We start from the raw sequence: 14044 nt of genomic DNA, 5'->3' as shown, positions 1-14044 counted from the left end.
GGGCTGGAGCAGACTGGTAGGCTGGAGCAGACTGGGAAGCAGGTAGGCTGACATGGGCTAGAGCAGACTGGGACGCTGGTTGGCTGATCTGGGCTGGAGCAGACTGGTAGGCTGGTGCAGTGTCATCAGGCTGTGTGGTGGAGGCCATGCTGGTCTCAGGTTCTGCTTGTGTTATACCAAGCTGGTGGACATGTTCTCTAGGTGCAGAGGACATAATGACTAGCTGCTGGTTGAGGGTGTCAATGTACCTCTCTCTCTGCTCTAGCTCCTCTCTCGTTGTGCTCAGATGGTCTCTGAGGTCATCATTTGTCTGACTCAGTTTGTCCATTCTGCTTTCTAATTTAGCAATAGATGCTCTGCTCTCCTCCCTGAACTGTTTCATCTCTTAGTTTCTGGACAGTGTCCTCCTCTTGAAGCTTGTTCTCTCTGAGTTCTATGACCTCTGCTTCGACCAGAGAGAGGGTGTTGTGGAAACGTTGCATAGCAGGTGTTCTTGGTGTTGTAGGCATGTCCTTGGCTCCGTCTGCTGCAGGTGAGGTAAGTAGAGGGACACTGAGGGCTTCTTGCTGGGTCACAAAGACCGTTGGGGCCTGCTTTTCTCATCTCCCTCCTTGACTTTTTCCTCAGTTTCTGAGATGATTTCAGCTTCTGCTTTTAGGGTAGCAAACACATTCTCAAAAGCCTGGAGGCTTGAATCATTGCCTTGTATCAATACAGTTCCATTATTATATAAGTTTACTGTTTGATACGTGTTGCTCTGGTCAGCTTCTTCAAAAATGCTGATCTGACATCCTTGGCTGATGCATCTCTTTTTTGAGAAAGGGAAATGGTTGCAAATAACCTTTTTCCATATGTGCCCTCGTTTGGTATAAAAATAATAATTTGCTCTTGTTTTGCAACTGGTAAGATCTGCAAACAGGCATTCATGGTTCTGTCCCATCAACAAACCTTTGAAACTTTTCTTAGCTTTCTCTGTTTGGATGTCTGGTGGGTAAAACATTTCCATAGCAACGCTGGTGATATTGGCTACAATGTTGCAATAGAAGCGTTGTTTCTTGTATTATTGTCTCTTGTGTCTTTAGAGGACTGTTGTACTTTGATGTCCTTTTTCTTCTGTCCTTATTTTGTCTTTCTTTTCTTCTGTTAACGAGATATTCTTTGTTAGCTAGCTAGCTTCTTCCAGGAGAGTCCCTAGCAACTGCTTAGCAACTGGTAAACAATTCAGCTAGCTAAGAAAACGGTCCAACTTTATGAAAAATAGTTACTTTTTCAAAAACCTATCTTCTTTGTGTGTTGCTTGTTTTGTCTCCTATTCAGTCTTTCAGTTTTCTTTTGCTTTTTTCCGATGTACTTCATTCTAAAAACCATGTAAATTTCAATATTTGTAGGAGCTCATTTTTTCAGCAGCTGCTGCTCAATTTGTAACTCAGAATCTCTCTAATGCACTCTCTCTCTCTCATGCGCTCTCTCTCTCTCTCTCTCATGCGCTCTCTCTCTCTCTCATGCGCTCTCTCTCTCTCATGCGCTCTCTCTCTCTCTCATGCGCTCTCTCTCTCTCTCATGCGCACTCTCTCTCTCTCATGCGCTCTCTCTCTCTCATGCGCTCTCTCTCTCTCATGCGCTCTCTCTCTCTCATGCGCTCTCTCTCTTGCTCTCATGCTCTCTCTTTCTTGGTCTCTTGCTCTCTTGCTCTCATGTTCTCTCTCTCTCTCTCTCTCTCTCTCATGTTCTCTCTCTCTCTCTCTCTCTCTCTCTCTCTCTCTCTCTCTCTCATGTTCTCTCTCTCTCTCTCTCTCTCTCTCTCATCGCGCTCTCTCTCTCTCTCATGCTCGCTCTCTCTCTCTCTCTCTCTCTCTCATGCGCTCTCTCACTCTCATGCTCGCTCTCTCATGCGCTCTCTCTCTCTCATGCTCGCTCTCTCATGCTCTCTCTCTCTCATGCGCTCTCTCTCTCATGCGCTCTCTCTCATGCGCTCTCTCTCTCTCATGCGCTCTCTCTCTCTCTGTCTCATGCGCTCTCTCTCTCTCATGCGCTCTCTCTCATGCGCTCTCTCTCTCTCATGCGCTCTCTCTCTCTCTCTCTCATGCGCTCTCTCTCTCTCTCTCTCTCATGCGCTCTCTCTCTCTCTCTCTCATGCGCTCTCTCTCTCTCTCTCATGCGCTCTCTCTCTCTCTCACATGCGCTCTCTCTCTCACATGCGCTCTCTCTCTCACATGCGCTCTCTCTCTCTCTCTCTCATGCGCTCTCTCTCTCTCTCTCTCATGCGCTCTCTCTCTCTCTCTCTCATGCGCTCTCTCTCTCTCTCTCACATGCGCTCTCTCATGCGCTCTCTCATGCGCTCTCTCTCTCACATGCGCTCTCTCATGCGCTCTCTCATGCGCTCTCTCTCTCACATGCGCTCTCTCTCTCTCATGCGCTCTCTCATGCGCTCTCTCTCTCTCATGCGCTCTCTCATGCGCTCTCTCTCTCTCATGCGCTCTCTCATGCGCTCTCTCTCATGCGCTCTCTCTCTCTCTCTCATGCGCTCTCTCTCTCTCTCTCATGCGCTCTCTCTCTCTCTCTCATGCGCTCTCTCTCTCTCTCTCATGCGCTCTCTCTCTCTCATGCGCTCTCTCTCTCTCATGCGCTCTCTCTCTCTCATGCGCTCTCTCTCTCTCATGCGCTCTCTCTCTCTCTCTCACATGCGCTCTCTCATGCGCTCTCTCATGCGCTCTCTCTCTCACATGCGCTCTCTCATGCGCTCTCTCATGCGCTCTCTCTCTCACATGCGCTCTCTCTCTCTCATGCGCTCTCTCATGCGCTCTCTCTCTCTCTCTCATGCGCTCTCTCATGCGCTCTCTCTCTCTCATGCGCTCTCTCATGCGCTCTCTCTCATGCGCTCTCTCTCTCTCTCTCATGCGCTCTCTCTCTCTCTCTCATGCGCTCTCTCTCTCTCTCTCATGCGCTCTCTCTCTCACATGCGCTCTCTCTCTCACATGCGCTCTCTCTCTCTCTCTCACATGCGCTCTCTCTCTCTCTCTCACATGCGCTCTAACTCTCTCTCTCACATGCGCTCTAACTCTCTCTCTCACATGCGCTCTAACTCTCTCTCTCAATCCATCACGTTGAAAAGAGAAGGTGTTTGTTGTCTCACTGTTGAGAGATTATAATCAGTAGATTTTCCAGTGGGTGTTTTAATGCATCTGGATAATGACTCACTTCCAGTTATAAGATCATTTAAAATTAATTAATAAACCTGATCAGATAAAGACAGAGAGGGGGAGATGGAGAGAGAAAGAGAAAGGGGGGAGAGAGAAAGAGAGTGAAAGAGAGATGAAGAGGGAGTGAGAGAAGTTTCACTCCTCTGAGTTGGCAGACAGGGTTGGCTAATTATTTACAATGTTAATGAAAACACTGAAAAACACAGCTGCTCTGGGCCAAGCCCGTATACACATACACAGATGCGGACGAACGCACACATGGGCACCCACACATACAGACACACGCACGCACGCACACACATGCCCCCCCTTACACACACAGACCAGATTTTACTCACTGCAGTATTAATCACATTGGGCAAATGAAAGTACAAAAACGGACTTCTGTGATTTTTATTACCATGAATTATTGCCATGGAGAAAGAATAATAATCCGCTTTTTGGGGTCATGAATTTAATAATGGAAAACTGTCGTTTTTCTGTTCCAGGCTGTGGAGTGATGAGCGGAACGAGGTTAACACCACATGGAATAAGTCTGTTCACTAATCAATGCATTGATATAAGGAATAAAACTCATTCAATATTTAGGATTTTATTCGTCATTAATTATTCAGGTATTTTTTATTTGGAAACATTTCTGAGAGAATATTTTTTGGAATACATTTTTCCTGTGCAGATTCCTTCTGGCGCTAGTCATAACAAACCACACAGCAACCACACAGCATGGGGACCAGCAAACACTACAGAGCATTATATTATGAGGGGAAAAGAAGTTTAACGTGATTTAATTAAGCAATAAGGCCCACGGGGATGTGGTATATGGCCAATATACCATTGCTAAGGGTTGTTCTTAGGCACGATGCAACACGAGGTGCCTTATTGCTTTTATAAACCAGTTGCCAACACAGTAAGGCAATGAACTACAAATCTAAATCACGTTGCAAGACTAGTTGCTATGCAACAACCACAGGCTAGCTAGCAAGCTTACATTAAATGTATGCAAAAACTGAGCATTAGCACCACTTCTAGAGTGACTTCTAGAGAATTTTTGCCCATTCCTCCTGACAGAGCTGGTGTAACTGAGTCAGGTTTGTAGGCCTCCTTGTTCGCACACAATTTATCAGTTCTGCCGACATATTTTCTACAGGGTTGAGGTCAGGGCTTTGTGATGGCCACTCCAATAGCTTGAGTTTGTTGTCCTTAAGCCATTTTGCCACAACTTTGGAAGTATGCTTGGGGTCAATGTCCATTTGGAAGACCCATTTGCGACCAAACTTTAACTTCCTGACTGATGTCTTGAGATGTTGCTTCAATATATCCACATAATTTTCCTATCTCATGATGCCATCTATTTTGTGAAGTGCACCAGTTCCTCCTGCAGCAAAGCACCCCACAACAGGGTAGAGCTTCCGCTTTCAAGGTGCGGGACTCTAACCCGGAAGCTTGCAAGAAATCCTGCTATGCCCTTCGACGAACCATCAAACAGGCAAAGCGTCAATACAGGGCTAAGATTGAATAATACTACACCGGCTCCGATGCTTGTCTTATGTGGCAGGGTTTGAAAACTATTACAGACGACATAGGAAAGCACAGCTGTGAGCTTCCCAGTGACACGAGCATACCAGACGAGCTAAATCACTTCTATGCTCGCTTCGAGGCAAGCAAAACTGAGGCATGCATGAGAGCATCAGCTGTTCCGGACGACTGTGTGATCACGCTCTCCGTAGCCGACGTGAGTATGATCTTTAAACAGGTCAACATTCACAAGGCTGCGGGGCCAGACGGATTACCAGGACGTGTGCTCCGGGCATGTGCTGACCAACTGGCAGCTGTCTTCACTGACATTTTCAACATGTCCCTGATTGAGTCTGTAATACCAACATGTTTCAAGCAGACCACCATAGTCCCTGTGCCCAAGACGACAAAGGCAACCTGCCTCAATGACTACAGACCTGTGGCACTCACGTCCGTAGCTATGAAGTGCTTTGAAAGGTTGGTAATGGCTCACATCAACACCATTATCAACACCATTATCCCAGAAACCCTAGACCCACTCCAATTTGCATACCACCCAAACAGATCCACAGAGGATGCAATCTCTATTGCACTCCACACTGCCCTTTCCCACCTGGACAAAAGGAACACTTATGTGAGAATGCTATTCATTGACTACAGCTCAGCGTTCAACACCATAGTACCCTCAAAGTTCATCACTAAGCTAAGGATCCTGGGACTAAACACCTCCCTCTGCAACTGGATCCTGGACTTCCTGACGGGCCGCCCCCAGGTGGTGAGGGTAGGTAGCAACACATCTGCCACGCTGATCCTCAACACTGGAGCTCCACAGGGGTGCGTGCTCAGTCCCCTCCTGTACTCCTTGTTCACCCACGACTGCACGACTCCAACACCATCATTAAGTTTGCAGACGACACAACTGTGGTAGGCCTAATCACGGACAACGATGAGACAGCCTATAGGGAGGAGGTCAGAGACCTGGTCGTGTGGTGCCAGAATAACAACCTATCCCTCAACGTAACCAAAACCAAGGAGCTGATTGTGGACTACAGGAAAAGGAGGACCGAGCACTATCCCATTCTCATCGACGGGGCTGTAGTGGAGCAGGTTGAGAGCTTCAAGTTCCTCGGTGTCCACATAAACAACAAACTAGAATGGTCCAAACACACCAAGACAGTCGTGAAGAGGGCACGACAAGGCCTATTTCCCCTCAGGAAACTAAAAAGATTTGCCATGTGTCCTGAGATCCTCAAAAGGTTCTACAGCTGCAACATCGAGAGCATCCTGACTGGTTGCAGCACTGCCTGGTACGGCAATTACTCGGCCTCTGACCGCAAGGCACTACAGAGGGTAGTGCGTACGGCCCAGTACTTCACTGGGCTAAGCTGCCTGCCATCCAGGACCTCTACACCAGGCGGTGCCAGAGGAAGGCCTAAAAAATTGTCAAAGACCCCTGCCACCCCAGTCATAGACTGTTCTCTCTACTACCGCATGGCAAGCGGTACCGGAGTGCCAAGCCTAGGACTAAAAGGCTTCTCAACAGTTTTTACCCCCAAGCCATAAGACTCCTGAACAGGTAATCAAATGGCTACCCGGACTATTTGCATTGTGTGCCTCCCCCCCCCCAAACCCTATTTTTACGCTGCTGCTACTCTATGTTTGTCATATATGCATAGTCACTTTAACTATACATTCATGTACATACTACCTCAATTGGGCCGACCAACCAGTGCTCCCACACATTGGCTAACCAGGCTATCTGCGTTGTGTCCCACCCGCCACCCGCCAACCCCTCTTTTACTCTCCTGCTATTCTCTGTTCATCATATATGCATAGTCACTTTAACCAAATCTACATGTATATACTACCTCAATCAGCCTGACTAACCGGTGTCTGTATGTAGCCTCGCTACTTTTATAGCCTCACTACTGTATATAGCCTGTCTTTTTACTGTTGTTTTATTTCTTTACTTATCTATTGTTAACCTAACACCTTTTTTTGCACTATTGGTTAGAGCCTGTAAGTAAACATTTCACACCTGTTGTATTCGGAGCACGTGACAAATAAACTTTGATTTGATTTGACATGATGCTTCTACCCCCGTGCTTCAAGGTTGGGATGGTGTTCTTCGGCTTGCAAGCATCTCCCAATTTCCTCCAAACATAACGATGGTCATTATGGTCAAACAGTTATATTTTTGTTTTATCAGACCAGAGGACATTTCTCCAAAAAGTACGATCTTTGTCCCCATGTGCAGTTGCAAACTGTAGTCTGGCTTTTTTATGGTGGTTTTGGAGCATTGGCTTCTTCCTTGCTGAGCGGCCTTTCAGGTTATGTCGATATAGGACTCGTTTTACTGTGGATATAGATACTTTTGTAACTTTTTTCTTTACAAGGTCCTTTACTCTTGTTCTGGGATTGATTTGCACTTCTTGCATCAAAGTACGTTCATCTCTAGGAGACAGAACGCGTCTCCTTCCTGAGCGCTATGACAGCTGCGTGGTCCCATGGTGTTTATACTTGTGTACTATTGTTTGTACAGATGAACGTGGTACCTTCAGGCGTTTGGAAATTGCTCCCAAGGATGAACCAGACTTGTGGAGGTCTTCAATCTTGGCTGATTTCTTTTGATTTTCCCATGATGTCAAGTAAATAGGCACTGAGTTTGAAGGTAGAACTTGAAATACATCCACAGGTACACCTACAATTGACTCAAATTATGTCAATTAGCCTATCAGAAATTTCTAAAGCCATGACATAATTTTCTGGAATGTTCCAAGCTGTTTAAAAGGCATAGTCAACTTAGTGTATGTAAACTTCTGACCCACTGGAATTGTGATACAGTGAATTATAAATGAAACAATCTGTCTTTAAACAATTGTTGGAAAAATTACTTGTGCCATGCACAAAATAGATGTCCTAACCGACTTGCCAAAACTATAGTTTGTTAAGAAGAAATTTGTGGAGTGGTTGAAAAACAAGTTTCAATGACTCCACCCTAAGTGTATGAAACTTCCGACTTCAACTGTACATCTGAACTGTACGTATCTACCATTAGCATTAGATATAAAATTATTTTGTTTCCATCTTAAAACTATCCATTCCTGTACTGTAAGTGTATCATGTGATATATTTCAGTTCAAATCTCTTTTTGGCATTTGTGGTATTTTATTAGGATCTCCATTAGCTATTGCAAAGGCAGCAGTTACTCTTGCTGGGGTCTACACAAAACTTGAAACATTACATAATACAGAACATAGACAAGAACAGCTCAAGGACAGAACTACATACATTTTAAACCTTCTTCGGGATCGGTGTCCCTTCCACGGAACGGTTAAGTTAACATAGGCTAATGCGATTAGCACGAGGCTGTAAGTAACAAGAACATTTCCCAAGACATTGACATATCTGATATTGGCAGAAAGCTTAAATTCTTGTTAATCTAACTGCACTGTCCAATTTACAGTAGCTATTACAGTGAAATAATACCATGCTATTGTTTGAGGAGAGTGCACAATTTTGCATGCAAAGTTATTAATAAACAAATTAAGCACATTTGGGCAGCCTTGATAGAACATTTTGAACAGAAATGCAATGGTGCATTTGATCAGTCTAAAACGTTGCACATACACTGATGCCATCTAGTGGCCAAAATCTAAATTGCACCTGGACTGGAATAATACATTATGGTCTTTCTCTTGCATTTCAAAGATGATGGTACAAAAAGAATACAAAAGAACGGTGTTTTTTTCTTTATATTATCTTTTACCAGATCTATTGTGTTATATTCTACTACATTCCTTTTACATTTCCATAAACTTCAAAGTGTTTCCTTTCAAATGGTACCAAGAATATGCATATCCTTGCTTCAGAGCCTGAGCTACAGGCAGTTAGATTTGGGTATGTCATTTTAGGCGAAGATTTAAAAAAAAAAAAAAAAGGGGATAATCCATAAGATTAAAATGGCACATAGCCTACATACAGTATCAATACATACACACAAAATATCCAGGTCAAATAGGGAAGAGGTGTTGGGCCATAAGGTGTTGCTTTATTTGTTTTCTGAAACCAGGTTTGCTGTTCATTTAAGCAATATGAGATGGAAGGGAGTTCCATGCAATAATGACTCTATATAATACTGTACTCCAGTGGCGGCTGCTGAGGGGAGGACGGCTCATAATGATGGCTGGAATGGAGCAAATGGAATGGCATCAAACACATAGAAACCATGGAAACCATGTGTGTGATGTATTTGATACCATTCCACTAATACCGCTTCAGCCATTACCACGAGCCCATACTCCCAAATTAAGGTGCCACCAACCTCCTGTGCTGTACTCTTTCTTGAACTTGTTCTGGATTTGGGGACTGTCAAAAGACCCCTGGTGGCTTTTAGCCAAGAGAGAGTATTTATATTAGCCCTCTGATTGGTTGGCTCCCACCTGCGTCCTCCATAATTAGACACGTATTTAAAGCAGGAAATGAGAGCACAAGGTCAAATATAAAACCCCACATTTCATGAAAGAAAAAGAAAATAAATGTTTGCCTTTGGCCAAACTGGGGAGAGAGATTGACACAAACTTGGTAGAGTTTTTTGAAACTTGTGTGTGTTGCCAGTGCACAGCACCATGACTAACTGTGGCGTTACAGTATTTATTTGCATAGCGTCAGGTGCCAGACAGGAAGTTGGACCAAAGTAGACACCACAGGGAAAGGAAATAATGTCATGGTTACAATGCTGGACCCTGAAATATGAGGACATTTATTTTAGTCCAAGACCAGTGTGACCGGCCCAGTCTACTCCTGCCATAGCTACATACTTTAGCCAGCCAATACTCTACAAGGTGAGAGGTGGTCAGAACGACTTACAGAGTTGGCATGGCTATTCATAAACACAAAGTGTGTGTATGAATTGGAAAAAATTATTCATTTAGACTATATTGTACTAAATGTTATGTGACCATGCCATGCTATCCAATTAGGGTAAATAAAGTTGAATAACAGGTATATAAGTGAGAGAAGTTGTGCTTATTGTAGTCTTAAAGAGTTAGACGACTTGTCCAAGGCCAAAGCAAGGCTAGGTGTAGCGTTGCCCCTCTCTCTCTCAATTTAAGGGCTTTATCGGCATGGAAACATATGTTAATATTGCCAAAGCAAGTGAAATAGATAATAAACAAAATTGAAATAAACAATAAGAAATTAACAACAGTAAACATCACACTCACGAAAGTACCAAAAGAGTAAAGACATTTCAAATGTCATATTATGTCTATATACAGTGTTACAATTGTGTTTGTTCTTCACTGGTTGCGCTTTTAGATATGGGAGCTTATCAAAATTGGATTTGTTTTCGAATTCGTTATGGGTCTGTGTAATCTGAGGGAAATATGTGTCTCTAACATAGTCATACATTTGGCAGGAGGTTAGGAAGTGCAGCTCAGTGTCCACCTCATTTCCAACCTTTCTCCCCCTCTTAAGAGGTGTTGCATGGTGAGAGGGCAGTGTTTGTTTACCAAGTTGAGAGAGGAGGAGTGAAGGGACAATGGGAGGTGTGAGGGAGAGAGTTGTCACTGAGCCACACACAAAGACTAGCACATCAGATGACAGAGACATACAAAATACCACACACACAGGTCATCCCCACTAGTAAGCCTTCTGGATCAAATGACTAACAACAAGGACATCATAATACTGAATAATGATATGAATCTCTTCTCCATTTCTGCCTCCCTCTCTTGTTATCTGTTTCAGTCAGGAGAGCTGAGAGGTGGGACAGGGGCTATCCCTGAGGCATCAAGCCAAATCTCGTGCCAGAAAGCTAAACGCTATAATCCAGACATGTTCAAGTCTAGTCCCATTGATATGCCCACTGATCTGGAAATACCTGATATGTGAAAGAAAGAGGTGCGACATAGAAAACACACACACAGGCAGAGGAAGAGGAAGGTCACTTCCTCTCCAGCACATTAAGCCAAATGACCAGGGGCCTGTAAACTGCTTGTGCCAGTTTACACAAAAGTTGTCATTTATACAAATTTGACATTATTACTTGATTGGACCTAACAGCCCAGTAAATAGGATATGTGGCTCAGTTGGTAGAGCATGGCGCTTGCAACGCCAGGGTTGTGGGTTCATATCCCACGGGGGGACCAGGGTTCAATTCCCACGGGGGGACCAGGATGAATATGTATGAACTTTCCAATTTGTAAGTCGCTCTGGATAAGAGCGTCTGCTAAATGATTAAAATGTAAATGTGAAAAAAAAAGTTTTTCAATATCATAGACAGCGTAGTTTATAATAGCGGTATACTGTCAAATTGAACAGATTATCTTTTACATTGAAGTAGGCTACTGTAATGGCATTTTTTTGTGTAGCCTCCCCTACAATGTTTCAGAATTCGCTGGTAGTCCATCATATATAGGCCATTTCCAGATATGTTATTAATTATTAATGAATTCTAAAGATTAAAACATTCCGCCAACACAGTAAATAGACCGGTAGCTTATGTACAATATTTCACAGTATCAATCAAATTTCAATCAAATGTATTTATAAAGCCCTTCTTACATCAGCTGATGTCACAGAGTGCTGTACAGAAACCCAGCCTAAAACACCAAACAGCAAGCAATGCAGGTGTAGAAGCACGGTGGCTAGGAAAAACTCTCTAGAAAGGCCGGAACCTAGGAAGAAACCTAGAGAGGAACAAGGCTATGAGGGGTGACCAGTCCTCTTCTGGCTGTGTCTGGTGAAGATTATAACAGAACATGGCCAAGATGTTCAAATGTTCATAGATGACCAGCAGGGTCAAATAATAATAATCACAGTGGTTGTAGAGGGTGCAAGAGGTCAGCACCTCAGGAGTAAATGTCAGTTGGCTTTTCATAGCCGTTCATTCAGAGTATCTCTACCGCTCCTGCTGTCGGTGAACAGGTCAGGGCTCCAGAACAGTTGAAAATGGGGCAGCAGCACGACCAGGTGGACAACAAGGAGTCATTAGGCCAGGTAGTCCTGAGGCAAGTTCCAATGTCCAAAAACGAGAGAGAGAGAGAGAGAGAGAGAGCGTATTTAAATTCACACCGAATAAGACAGGATAAATGTCAGGTTTTGGCCAGGACTGTTCAGGTTTTGGTCACTAGATGTCCCGATTGCACCTTTTTTGTACCTTTTGTTTTTCCTTGCTCTAATTATTGTTTGCACCTGTGTGTCGTTCCCTTGTTAGTATTTAAACCCTGTGTGTTCCTCAGTTCATTGCTCAGTGTTTGTATGTTAGCACCCAGCCCCAGCCCAAGCCTTGTTCTGAACATATGATTCTCTTATTGGATTTTCCAGAGGTTCTCTGGTTTAGTGCTTGTGTATTTTTGAGTAGTCTTTTGAGGTTTGTTTTTTCCCTGCTGTTTTTACCACTTTGTGGAGTTTCTTTGTATTTTTGGAGGATATCCATTTTGTGCTTCTTGGCTTTATGTTTTGACATTGTGGATTTAGATTCTTTGCCTGAAGATTTTGTTATTTAATTAAACCACCATCTCTAGTACTGCTGTGTCTGCCTCATCTTCTGGGTTCTGACGATTATTAGTGACTGTTTCTCGCACCGGGTCCTGACAATAAATACTCCAGATATAACAGACTGACCCTAGCCCCCCCAACACATAAACTATTGCAGCATAAATACAGGAGGCTGAGACAGGAAGGGTCGGGAGACACTGTGGCCCCGTCCGACGATACCCCCGGACAGGACCAAACAGGCAGGATATAACCCCACCCACTTTGCCAAAGTGGGAATCTCAGGGGAGAGAGGGGAACCGGCCAGGTAGAGACAGCAAAGGTGGTCCGTTACTCCAGTGCCTTTCCGTACACCTTCACACCTTCACAAAAAAACACAGCCATTTTCCAGTCAAAGAGAGGAGTCACAAAAAGCAGAAATATAGATAAAATGAATCACTAACCTTTGATGATCTTCATCAGATGACACTCATGTTACACAATACATGTATGTTTTGTTCAATAAAGTTCATATTTATATCCAAAAATCTCAGTTTACATTGGCGCGTTATGTTCAGTAATGTTTTGCTTCCTAAACATCCAGTGATTTTGCAGAGAGCCACATTTATTTACAGAAATACTCATCAAAAATGTTGATGAAAATACAAGTGTTATGCATGGAATTAAATATATATGCAAACGCTGTGTCAGATTTCAAAAAAGCTTTACGGCAAAAGCACACCATGCAATAATCTGAGTACAGCGCTCAGGCACCAAAATAAGCCATACAGACACCCGCCATGTTGTGGAGTCAACAGAAGTCAGAAATAGCATTATAAATATTCACTTACCTTTGATGATCTTCATCGGAATGCACTCCCAGGAATCTCAGTTCCACAATAAATGTTTGTTTTGTTCGATAAAGTCCATCATTTATGTCCAAATACCTCCTTTTTATTTGCACGTTTAGTCCAGACGAAAAGTCAAAAAGTTCCATTACAGTTCGTAGAAACATGTCAAACGATGTATAGAATCAATCTTTAGGATGTTTTTATTATAAATCTTCAATAATATTCCAAACGGACAATTCCTTTGTCTTTTGAAATAAAAAAAGGAACGCAGCTCACTCTCACAGCCGCGCGCATGACTTAGCTCATGGCATTCTGCCAGACCTTTTAGTCAAACAGCTCTTATTCGCTCCCCCTTCACAGTTCTAAAGACTGTTGACATCTAGTGGAAGCTTTAGGAAGTGCAATCGGACCAAATTTTACACTGTATATTGGATAGGCAAAGACTTGAAAACCTACAAACCTCAGATTTCACACTTTCTGGTTGGAATTTTTCTCAGGTTTTTGCCTGCCATATGAGTTCTGTTATATTCACAGACATCATTCAAACAGTTTTAGAAACTTCAGAGTATTTTCTACCCATATCTACTAATAATATGCATATCTTAGCTTCTGGGCCTCAGTAGCAGGCAGTTTACTCTGGGCACCTTATTCATCCAAGCTGACCAAGTCTGCGCCTCTCACATGGATAGGCAGACCATTCCATAAAAAATGGAGATCTATAGGAGAAAGCCCTGCCTCCAGCTGTTTGCTTAGAAATTCTAGAAATTCTTGTGACCATAGTGTACGTGTAGGTATGTACGGCAGGACCAAATCGGAAAGATAGGTAGGAGCAAGCCCGTGTAATGCTTTGTAGGTTAGCAGTAAAACCTTGAAATCAGCCCATGCCTTAACAGGAAGCCAGTGTAGAGAGACTAGCACTGGAGTAATATGATCACATTTTTTGGTTCTAGTCAAGATTCCAGCAGCCGTGTTTAGCACTAACTGAAGTTTATTTCGTGC

The sequence above is a fragment of the Salvelinus fontinalis genome, chromosome 28, assembly GCF_029448725.1.
Source record: "Salvelinus fontinalis isolate EN_2023a chromosome 28, ASM2944872v1, whole genome shotgun sequence".
NCBI classification, from domain to species: Eukaryota; Metazoa; Chordata; class Actinopteri; order Salmoniformes; family Salmonidae; genus Salvelinus; species Salvelinus fontinalis.
Note: the sequence above shows the minus strand (reverse complement) of the source record.